Genomic DNA, 12,081 nt, shown 5'->3' with positions numbered 1-12,081 from the left:
ATTAGTACATCAATCTTAGAAATTTGAGAGATTTTATTTTAAAGATCTCTCACATTCCTAAGAGATCCCCTTTGCTTTCATCACTACATGCAGGTATATAACATGTTTTAATTGCTAGATCTAAATTTCTCACATGTTTTAATTACTTGATTTAAATATTTCACATGATGAATTATTAGATCTATTTCCTCACATGCCTTAGAATTAATATATGTAAGACGTGATCTTAAATCTATGGTTATTCTTTTAATCAGTTTATAGATCTACTTTTTTTTTTTTTTTTTTTTTTTTTTTTTTTTTTTTTTTTTTTTTTTATGTCAAAAGTCATTTTCCTATATACTATACACTTAGATCTATCATTATAAAAAAAATAAAATAAAATAAAAACTTTGATCTATTATTTTTTTCATACCAAAAATGTTTTCCTATATAATATATACTTAGATCTACAACGTTTTTCTTTATGGAAATCATTTTTTATATATAGAAAAACTAGATCTTTTATTTCTTCATATTAAACACTTGTTCTTTTTTTTTTTTTTTTTTAATTCCAGTTCGTTCAACTGGTAAAGTCTCTAATAGTTAAATAAGATATCTGGGATTCAATTCTTGCCTATATAAAAAATTGTTTGTTGTCTTGGTCTAATAATAAAGACCTATCATCAAGAGCGGAAGTCATAGGTTAAAACTTCCTAAAAAAAAAAAAATCACTTATTTTTACTCACATAAAAACAAATCTACTATTTCTTCATTTAAAACACTTGTTTTACTTATATAAAATCTACATCTAATATTTTCTTAATATGTTACTCTGGTGAGCAAAAATAAGTCAGATTTGCTTTTTTCCTGCCACAATTAATTTTTAGAGATGGGATGCTAATCAACCTTTAATACCCTTATTGAAATGTATTGGATTAACTACAAATGAAAGGATCAACATTAAGCATAAGTGTATAGAATGAGAGTTGGTCAAAAAGAGCCTCGAGAGGCTTATATTATGTTCCTTGGGTTTGGTCCGAGATACTGGTTACACTTGTTCTTGGATTATAATCACTCTTATATTGCCTTTTTTTTTTCTCTAATGTCATTGTCCCTTTGCTACAGAGGTCTTTTTGCCTTATATAGCCTTTAGGTTGTATCTTAGCCTTCCACTTGGAGGGTTTGGATTTGTTTCCCTTGATACTTGTCCCATCAGGACTTCACTGGAAGGCTTTTATACCAATTAATGAGCTATGATGATACTATTTAGAGGTCATTTCCTCATTAATGTGGCCAACTAAGTGGGTTTAGAGTATTGAATGCAGAGGTGATGGATGCTTTATCTACATTTTGAATACAGAGGTGATGGATGCTTTATCTACATTCTTCCCTTCTTTGCTTGCTAACAAATCTCTCTCCTCTTCCTCTGTTTGTTCTCGATGGTCTTCAAAACTGTTCCTTGGTCCTTCCAAGGACAAAAGAGTATCTTCGGGGTCCTCAGGCATTATAGTCTCCCTAAGCTTGTGATAAGCTGTTTATATTTTTTTCCGAGGGCCTGCTGTCAGTGCCTTCCAAGGTATTCTCTTCTAACATGGGGCTTCTCTCTTTTGACCCTGTCCTTGAATTCTCGTCCTCCCACAATATCCCCCCCCCCCCCCCCCAAAAAAAAACCTCATTTTCCGTTCTTTCTAAGGAATGGTGGTTTTGGTAAATGCGGGGAGGCATTTGGCACATTCTAGATGTGTTCCCATATAGGGGTGTCTTTTCAATTGACTTGAGACACACACCTGAGGCTTCGGAATCCACAACGCAAAAGTAAATGTAGCAGACGGCTCCCTGTTCCCCACGTTCTACGGTGTGATTATGATCCTACGGCCCCCATAATTCACTTCAAAGGAGCGGGAAAATTTCCGCTCCTTTCTTGGCCCCTATAATAGGAGGGGATAGGGTGACTTTTCCCCATTTTTACCTTTAGCAAAGAAAACATTAGTCCCCTTCCAAATAACTCGTCTGAGGAGCCCTTTCTCTTCTGTTTCTTTGTAAGTGTCTTGTGATTCTTCTTTTTATTAGAGTTAAGATCTCTTTTCTTTCTTATTTTTCTTAACAATGGGTAGGTTCTTTAGCTTAGTTGACACCCCCGAGCACACGGAAGAGTTTAAGAAACGGTATAGGATTCCTAGTGATGTCACCATAGAACATTGTCACTTAGTAGAGTGGCATGAGAAAAGGCCTTCCGAGGCTATAATAATTCCAATAATAGCAATTATAGAGGGGGGAATGAGAATTCCCATGGGTAGGGTAACTAGGGATTTTTTGTGTCTTTTCGTACTCTATCCCACTTAGTGTGCCCCCAACATGTTTAGGATATTAGATAGTGTAGATGTGATAAACAAGAAAATGGGTGTAAACCTCACTCATCATGATGTAAATTGGGTATATAGTTGCCAGAATAATAAGGAGGTGAGATATTACCTAAAAACTAGGGTTCTCATCGTTAGGCTAATTTCCTACCTCCCCGAGACCAATAAGGGCATGGACAAGGACTTTCTTATTGTTTCAAAGGAGTGGCATGATGGATTACACTACCCAACAAAGGATGGTAAACCAAGTGGAGTGGCTTAGGAAGACACTAAAGGTTTTAAACTTTCAGTTGCTAGGAGAGGTTTTTTTTTCCCTTTTTCTCTTTATTCCATTCCTTACCCTTGTCTCTATTCTCTTTTCTTTAGATAAGAAGGCCACCGCCAAGAGACGAAGCTTGGTGAATTTCGATAAGCTCAATTGAATCCTGAAATCTGAGATATTTCTCCATGGTGATGGCCAACTTCGAGCTGCGCACGTCATCCTCGGCTTCAAGCCCATCTCCACTCGTTTCTAGATCTCGAAACACATAATCAAGGCTAAAGACCCTTGTCTTGTTAGGATGGACGTGGCTGTTAAAGGATTCATCCGAAAAACTCTTCCTGCTAGAACCCAATTTGAAGAGCTCCTTGCACACTAGATGGCCTAACTCATAGCTTAAGGTAAGGAGATTATCCCATATGAGGACAAGGCCGAGGTTCAATCTGAAGGGGCCAAAGAAGAGATTTTTGGAAGCTTGGTCCATGAAGAAGTTTTTGAAGTTTTCTACCATCCCGACATGACCAAGGAAGCAACAACAACATCCATTCTACTTGCTGTTGTTGTTAGTATTGACCAAGGGGCCATTGAAGTTCATAAAGGGATGGTGATCGAGGAAGGCTACTTAACCTATTATCCCTACTGGAGTTTCATGCTGGTGATGCCAGTCTTGAGGTCCCTGTAGTGCCAAGGCCTCCTACCCTTGCAAAGGGGTGCACCTGCACAAATTAAAGTAAGAAAAGATGTGCACATACTAGGGCCAAGTCCCTCTTTAGAGATAAGAACATTTCATGCTTCTCCAAATTATGAAGCTCAGCCATGTCCCAAGGTAGCAGGTGCGCTTGCTCCACGGAGTTGACAACGTAGCCTGCCCTCCCATTAACAAAATCTCGGATGGAGGAATCGAAGGTAAGGGGAGCTCCATCTAAGAGCAGGGGAGGTTTCCAACTCGGAATCTGAGGGCGTCATTTAGGAGAAATCTCAGGGACTTCTCCACCCCTCCTTTGTTGTGACCAGGTGGCCTTGGGACCCCTAGTTTGCTTGGGAAAGGTCTCTTCTTGGATCTCGCCTTCCTCGGCGATACCCTTACCTGTCTTCTTATCATGTTTCCTTTTCTTGTCAGCTGGATCACCCCAATTGTAGCAGGCAAAAATAAGTCAGACTTGCTTTTTTCCTCACAGAATTAATTTTTAGAGATGAGATGCTAATCAACCTTTAATACCCTTATTGAAATGTATTGGATTAACTACAAATGAAAGGATCAACATTAAGCATAAGTGTATAGGATGAAAGTTGGTCAAAAAAAAGCCTCGGGAGGCTTCTATTATGTTCCTCGGGTTTGGTATGAAACACTGGTTACACTTGTTCTTGGCTTATAATCACACTCTTATATTGCCTTATTTTCTCTAATGTCACTGTCCCCTTGCTACAGAGGTCTTTCCGACTTGTATAGCCTCCTAGGTTGTATCTTAGCCTTCCACTTAGAGGGTTTAGGTTTGTTTCCCTTGATACTTGTCCCATTAGGACTTCACTGGAAGACTTGTATACTATGCTATGAGCTGTGAGATACTGTTAAAGAGTCATTTCCTCATTAATGCGGCCAGCTAAATGGGTTCAAAGCATTGAATGCGGAGGTGATGGATGCTTTATCTACACTCTTCTCTTCTTTGCTTGTTGAAAAATCTCCTTCCTCTTTCTTGGTTTGTGCCCGATGGTCTTCAAAGCTGATCCTCGGTCCTTCAAGAATTACAGTCTCCCTCGGCTTGTGATAAGTTGTTTATATTTTTCCCGAGGGCCTACTGTCACTGCCTTTTAAAGTCTGTTCTTTCGATATTGGGATTCTCTCTTTTAACCCTATCCTGGGATTCTCGTCCTCCCACAATTACATAAAAACATATCTACCATTCTCTTGTATAAAATACATCTTTTACTTATATAAAATCCAGGTCTAATATTTTCTTTATAAAAAATATTTCCTCTTACATAATAATTCCAGATCTACTTTTTTTTTTTTTCATAAAAATGTCTTCTTTAATTAATACAAAAATCAGTGGGTTCCAATTAGCTTAATTGATAATCTTTAATGGTTGAATTAGAAATATGAGGTTTAATCTCTGCCTACACCAAAAACTAATTGGTGTCTTGGTCTGATGATAAAGAATTATCACCGGGAGCAAAAACCATAGGTTGAAACTCTGTCAAAAAAAAAAAAAAAATACAAAATAAAAAAACCAAATCTATTATTCTCTAGCTTAAAAATACTACTCTTTTTTTATAATACCCTATGATATTTTATGTCTAAAACTATTTTATTCATTTATATCTTAATACTTCAAAATTCTTTCTTTAAAAAAGATCTGAGTGTTAGCTTGAGAATAACCCTAGATCTCGAGAAACTAATAGTTGGATGTTTGCAATTTAAATTCAATATTAAAATGTTGTATGTTTGTATAAATTTTATTATTTCATGTTTATTGAAATGTGAATGGCCATCCTAAGTCTAGAAGATCAAATTTTTTGGATAAAGTAGGTGTCTAACATCTTCTCATTCTATAACCTAATCCCCGAACCTAAAATATTGGTTCAAAGATCAATGCTCTATCATTTTTACTTTCTTTAGATTGTAACTAGGACAAAAGTGTCTTGTACTTTCTTAGATTGTAACTAAGACCCAAAACAATGTAATTGCTACCAAGTGTAAATTTTATTCAATATTCTATGAAATGGAGAATTATATATGTATTTTACAAATTTTTTTCTTGTATAAATAAAAATAAGTGGCTACTCTACACAATTAGGGTATGTTTAGTAATTGTTTTTTCCCCTTATTTTTTGTTTCCAAAATTTTTTTTCTATTTTTGAGACTAAAAAACTTGTTTGGCAATCCAAAATAAACAGAAAACAAAAATTATTATCAAAACTCAGTTTGTGAAGGAAATTGAAAACATGCAAAAGATTGTTTTCAATTTCTAATTTTTAAAAGTCAATGAAAACACGCATTTAATCTAATAAAACTGTTTCATTTAATTTAATGAGTTAGTATTAAAATTCAAATCCTAGTAACAACATATTTTAGTATTTTCTATTTTTTTCTTTAAAAAAAATATTTTAATTTGGACTGACCAAACATATTTTGGATTTTAAAAATACAAGAGAATTGTTTTTTCTTTATATTCCCCAAAACAAGTTTTTTAAAATAGAAAATAAAAACTGTTACCAAACATAACCTTAGTTTTCCCCGAAAGAGATTCCATGAGTCTCTTTTTGAGAGCACCCAATTTTCCCGGTCTCTCACAATCATATATAATTCATTAATGCTATTACCATTTAAAGCTTATAATTCCAAAAATACATAAATATCCAATTAGAAAAAATCTTTTTGTTTTCAAAAAACAAACACTTATCATTTTTTATTTAGAGGGTTAGCGATATAGATCATATACATAACTTTTTTTCATTTTCCATTTAGAAGAAAAGATACAATGATTTTTATGGTTAAAATTTGAGACGCGTGTTCTACTTTTTTGTTTTGTTTTTGTTTTTTTGTTTTTTTTTTTTTTCTGAAAATTTTTTTATTTATCCGTAAACAAACAAAAAAAATTTCATTTAGTACTTTTATTATAATATTTCTCTTACAATACATTGTATGTTTAAAAACAAATAAAATTGACCTTTATTCTTCTATTTATTTTTATACATTTATGTTTTCTAAAACTATAATTCTACACTAATATGTGTAATCTTTAATTTATTTTAACAAAAAAAATTATTAAAATTATTAAATAATATTAATATAATTTAAATGATATTTACACATGACTTTTGAATTTTGTATATAAATATATATATAGCACTAGTATTATGCCCGTGCGATGCACGGCTTAATAAAAAAATTACATATAAATTTTTAAAAATATAATTTTTTATAATATAATCAAATCTAATAAAAAAATAGTAAAAATATTTTTAAAAATTAAGTTACATGAAAAATGTATATTATGTAACTTTTTTTTTTTTTTTTTGCAAAAAAGATATTAAAAATATTTTTAAAAATTATGATAAGTTTTAAATTTCTAAAAGCTATTAGTAGTAAAATTGTAATTATATATATATATATATATATATAAAGGAATATCAAGGTATATCTAATACCTCATCGGTGACATGAAAGCTAAGCTCTAATAGGAATGAAATTAAATCAGTTGGATCCACACTTCGCTCCTGAACCAAAATTAGAAAACCAGATATAAGATGGAAAATAGGTATTAAAGATGGGGAACTATTAAACAAAGGAACTGGGAGTGAACTACCAAAGAAAATCTCACTATCCATACCTCAGAATTAGAGATGTATTCTCTAATGATGTGCTAAAGTTGTGCAAAAAGGATAAAAGAAAAAAGATAGCTATTCTCACGGAAAAAGCCGTCAGATCCTTCCTTCTACAATCCTTGTTCACTTAATTTTGAATTTTTATTGATTGATTTTAGCATTCTTAAATAGTAGAGTAAAGTAGACTTAGTACAGTTTTAGTTTAACTCAATTTCTCTTCGATTCAAACTTAATTGGTGGAGGTGTAAAAAATAAAATTAAATATCATGTTGCTGTTTTAGTTATTTATTTATTTATATATACGTGTAGCAATAGGTGTAGTAATTTAAATGAAAAAAAGAAAAAGAAAAAAGAATAGATGAAGATGAAGATTTTGGATTGTAATCAAATTAAAAAGAAATAGAGATAAAGAAAAGAATTTGGATTGTAGTTAAATTAAGATTTTTATCAACTTATAAATAATAGGAGAAGAAGATAAGAAAAAAAAATTATATCCATTTAGTGGACTTAGACTTTAGTTTAACTCAATTTCTCTTGGATTCAACTTAATGAGGTGTGAAAAATAATCCCATTAACTCAATTAAATATCACATTTTTTTAAAAATATTTTACGTGTAGCAATAGGTGTAGTAATTTAAATGAAAAAAGAAAAAGAAAAAAGGATTAGATAAAGATGAAGATATTGGATTGTAATCAAATTAAGAAGAAATAGATGAAGAAAAGAATTTGGTTTGTAATTAAATTAATATTTTTATCAACTTAAAAATTTTAGAAGAAGAAGATAAGAAAAAAAATTATATCCATTTTTTCTTTTTAAAATCTAAAAATCTAACAAAATTTCTTTAGTTTTGTGCTGCCACTTGGCGCAACCATGACATCTAAGCCCAACTTTTATTATATATAATATGATATTATGTCTTAAATAATAGATTATAGCGCATTCATAATAATAATAATAATAATAATATTATTATATATAAGCATAATTAATTCAAAATGAGTCTTATCTATATTTCCTATGTTTATATGCATGAATTCACATATCAAAATAACTGACACAAAATTAGAATGTAATCGGAATGACACAGGGGTGGCAATTCATGTTCACATGTCGAGTTCAATTAAGTTTTTTTAGATTAATTTTGCTTTCAATCCTGCTCTCTTGAACTGAAATCCTAACTTCACCTCTGACGGTAATTTATTACTGCCGACATATATGTTCATGTGATCATTTTCCATATGATAAAAATGACGAAGTTTAATATAGAAGGTCAAAAGTTCCTAGCAGGTGCGTTAGTAGCAGCTTCCTGTACTGCAAAATCAAATGTAGTGTAAGTGTCAATTTGTATGATAATAGCAAATAGTTCTTAATAAGAATTTATTCTGTGAACATTCATGTATCTAATCATCAAGTTTTGGTGAGGTAACTCCGTTGGTGAATGTGCGGTAAATACATATATTATTGAAATGAAATTCAAACCAAGAGCGGATGTGCAGGCCAAAATCCAGTGGCGACGCCACGTTTAGGCTAGGGTGTTCCCAGGAACACCCTGACCTGAAAAAAAAAAAAAAAATTATATATAATAATTAAAATTTTTTTTATTTGCTTATCCTTTAAAAAAATTAGGAACACCCTAAACCAAAATTAGGAACACCTTGCTTTCAAAAAAAAAAAAAAAGAGGAACACCCTCAAATAAAAAAAAAAAAAAAAATTATTTGTTCTACTTTCAAGCAAAAAAAAAAAAAAAAGCCCAAAAATTTGTAAAAGAGCAAGCCTACCAAGGAAAAAAAAGCCCAACATCAATCCTAAACAACAGATTACAAACTCAATCTAAAGAAAAAAAACAAGGTAAAGCAAACCCAACATGGTAGAAAACCCATGGATTCTCAAAATTAAAAAATAAAATAAAAAACCAAAACTCAATATACGCTATTACAACCTAACCTAAAGAAACCAGAGCAACAGATTCATCAAATAAAGCAAAACTAGAACAAAGCACATCAATGACAACAACCAACAGATGGCGCCTCCGCCTCAAGCAACGCTGCAACAGAGCACATCGTGACTGTCTTCGTCTCAGTTTAAAACATCGAAGAAAAAAAAAAACAAAAAAATATGGTGGCAGCAAGAAAAACTGAGAAAAGAAAAACAAGAAGAACAGGATGAGAGACTGAGAAAGAGAAACTGCACTGCTGTGATGGTGTCCAGCCGTTCGAAACTTTGAAAAGAATATTGACTAGTGTGAGAGACAATTGAAATAAATTGGATAAGTGAGAAAGGGTGGTTCACGTGGATGGGTTTGGGAAATGGGAAAGTGAATTTCAAGAAGGTTCTATGATTTTAATTACTCAAAATGTTGGCTTTAGTTACAAAAATGCCATTAATGATTTTATTATTTTATTTATAAAAATAACCATATGCAGACTTACTTTTTCTAAGAGTTGAAAAAAAAAAACTAATATATTAAATTTTTATTTTTTTATATGAATAATATGTATTTATTTATTTATTTATTTATTTGCGGTGACTTCGAAATGATACACCGAAATAGTCCGGTACCAATCTAGTACTGAAATATTTTATTCCAATTAACAAACTGAAACGGGTTTCGAAACAGTATTTATAGCATTGCCTCAAGGTATTTCATCTTTTTCTCTCTTTAGTCTCTTACATATACAGGTTAATGGATTAATGGGTATGTGTTTCTCTCTTAGACTCTCTGTCTTGCTCTCTTTATCTGAAGATTGAAAGCAAATGAGAGTCTCTCTCTTGAGATTTTATCTGATTGTTTAGCTTTATCTTATCACTTTATTAATATTTGCCCCTGTTTTTTACTTTATCCGTTGGTGTTGGTGTTGGTGTTGGTGTTGGTGAGATACAATTAATTGTCTTTTAGTGTATTGTGATTTGTGATTGTGAATTTTTTTATTGACTTTTGTGATTGGGGGTCATGGGGCTTGTCTGAGTGGGGGGGATGGGGACATGGGACCGAGGTGAGATATTTGAATTGGGGGAAGTAAATGCACATGGGATGTGTGCTAGTGCAACTAATAAACAATAATTAATAATTTAATTAACCAACACATTATAAAAGACAAACAAATTAAATTATGTTAGGCTAAACAACAATTAATAATTTTATAATTAATGAAACAACAATATAACAAATTATAGTTTGTAAAAGACAAACAAATTAATGAAACAGCTAAACAACAATAATTAATAATTTTATTAATATTTCAAATAAACTTATAGTTTATTGTTTATTCTTTTACTAGAATTATAGACAAATATTTGATAAGAAAACAACGTAGAAAACAATTGTAAACTTTATATATTTGCGTTTTTTTTTTTTTTTTTTTTTTTTTTTTTTTTTTTGTTGTTGTTAATAAATTGAGTAATTTATACTTGTTGGGGAACACCCTGAAGAAAATTTCTAGAGTCGCCACTGCCAAAATCCAATATTTACCGTAAACAATCCAAATCCTGTGCAAATTTAAAGAAAATAAAATAGTTGTTCATTGTAGAGTTCATTATGACCTTTGAAACTTCCACACATACAAAGTCACTCGAGTCAAGTTGGGCTCTTATTCAAGTCTCATGCCCCTTTGGTCCCTTTCTTTCATTCATTACAAATATATTATTATTTAAATGCCTTGTTGATCACTTCTTTTTATGTTTGAGTATGACTCAAATTAACGTATACCCTCTTTGATTAATATAGTCTCGAAAAAATCACGAGGATGGGAGCGACTATAAATTATTCATTATTGCAAATGGAGATAGTCATGTCGTTCTTCCAATCAAAATAATTAAACTATTTCTTATTAACAATTAATTTCAAAGAGTCCACATGATTACATGAAATCCAAAATGATTTAATTGTATTTGATGGGAGGATCATGTGACTGTCCTTTGGTTGTATCAAATAATTTATCATCAGGTTGGACCTTAAGATCATTTTTAGGCGAGTTTGGCGTCAAGTTTAAGCTTTAGCTTTTAAGTTTTAACTTTTATGTATAGTTTTTTATAAGTTTACTTTTTTCCATTTTTCTCACTTTTTTCAAATTTTTTTAATACAATTATTTAACATATTTTTAACAAAAAATTTTCAGCAAAAAACTAGATAACTTGTTTTCAAATGGACCCCATCTTACCAAACAACAATGCCAATGAGGACTACGGTGGCTAAGATAGTGGTGGCAATGAGTTTTGGAGAGGTGTATTTGAGAGAAGGATGAGTGAGAAAATGTTGGTAGGAAAGACAGAAAATGCTGCTGCAGAAGAAGTCGGAGGAGATTGGTTGAACGTTTTGAGAAATGCATTCTGGTTCTGCTTCATGCTGCATTTTTTTTTTAAAGAATTTGGGCTAACAATTGAGGAGTTCGTTGAGGGTCAGTTTAGTTAGGCTGTGAGTTGGAAATGGTCTGTGCCAATTTGGTGATAGATTGTGATTTAAAGAGAAGAAAAAGGGTGAATCAAAGTAGCGCATCTAATTTGCTATTCTAAGCGTCACTATTTTTATAGTGTTACTAAAGCAGAATAAAGTTTCTTTTCAAATTAGTTTAGGGAGAAACCATTCAAACTCTTCATGTATTTTAATATTGAGTGTGAATTTTAAAAATCTAACCATTGAATTATATGTTTTTATTATATCCTTCATGCTTACAAGATTTCAAGAATATCGAAGATAAAGTGCTATGTCATCAAACAAATGTTAAAATTTCAAGATTTTGTGATTTAAAATTATATATAAAAAATAAGTTTATTGATTGAATAGTAAATAACATTCGATTTAAATGAAATTTAATATGCATGTTAAGAACATAGGAAATATGAAATTCAACGGTTAGATTTTCAAAATTCACAACCAAAAAAGAGATATATGAGAAGTTTGTTAAGGTCCAAAATATCACAGCACCCAAGCCCAAAGAAATAAACACAAGGGGCCATAGAAAATAAAAAGATGTGGTAAGCCCAAAAGGCTTGAAGCCCAAAAAACCATAAAAAAGACAAGCCCGAGAGCCTATGAGAAAAGAAAGAAGAAAAAGAAAAGAAGCCCAGATCACAAGATTGGAGAAGAACCAGCGTAAAAAGAAAGCTGAGTCGGGATTCCCAGAGGCTGCCAAAAGCTCGAGATCCCCGAGGCGTGTAG

Source organism: Quercus lobata, chromosome 3 (genome assembly GCF_001633185.2).
Source record: "Quercus lobata isolate SW786 chromosome 3, ValleyOak3.0 Primary Assembly, whole genome shotgun sequence".
Lineage (NCBI taxonomy): Eukaryota > Viridiplantae > Streptophyta > Magnoliopsida > Fagales > Fagaceae > Quercus > Quercus lobata.
This window is presented reverse-complemented; position numbering follows the sequence as displayed.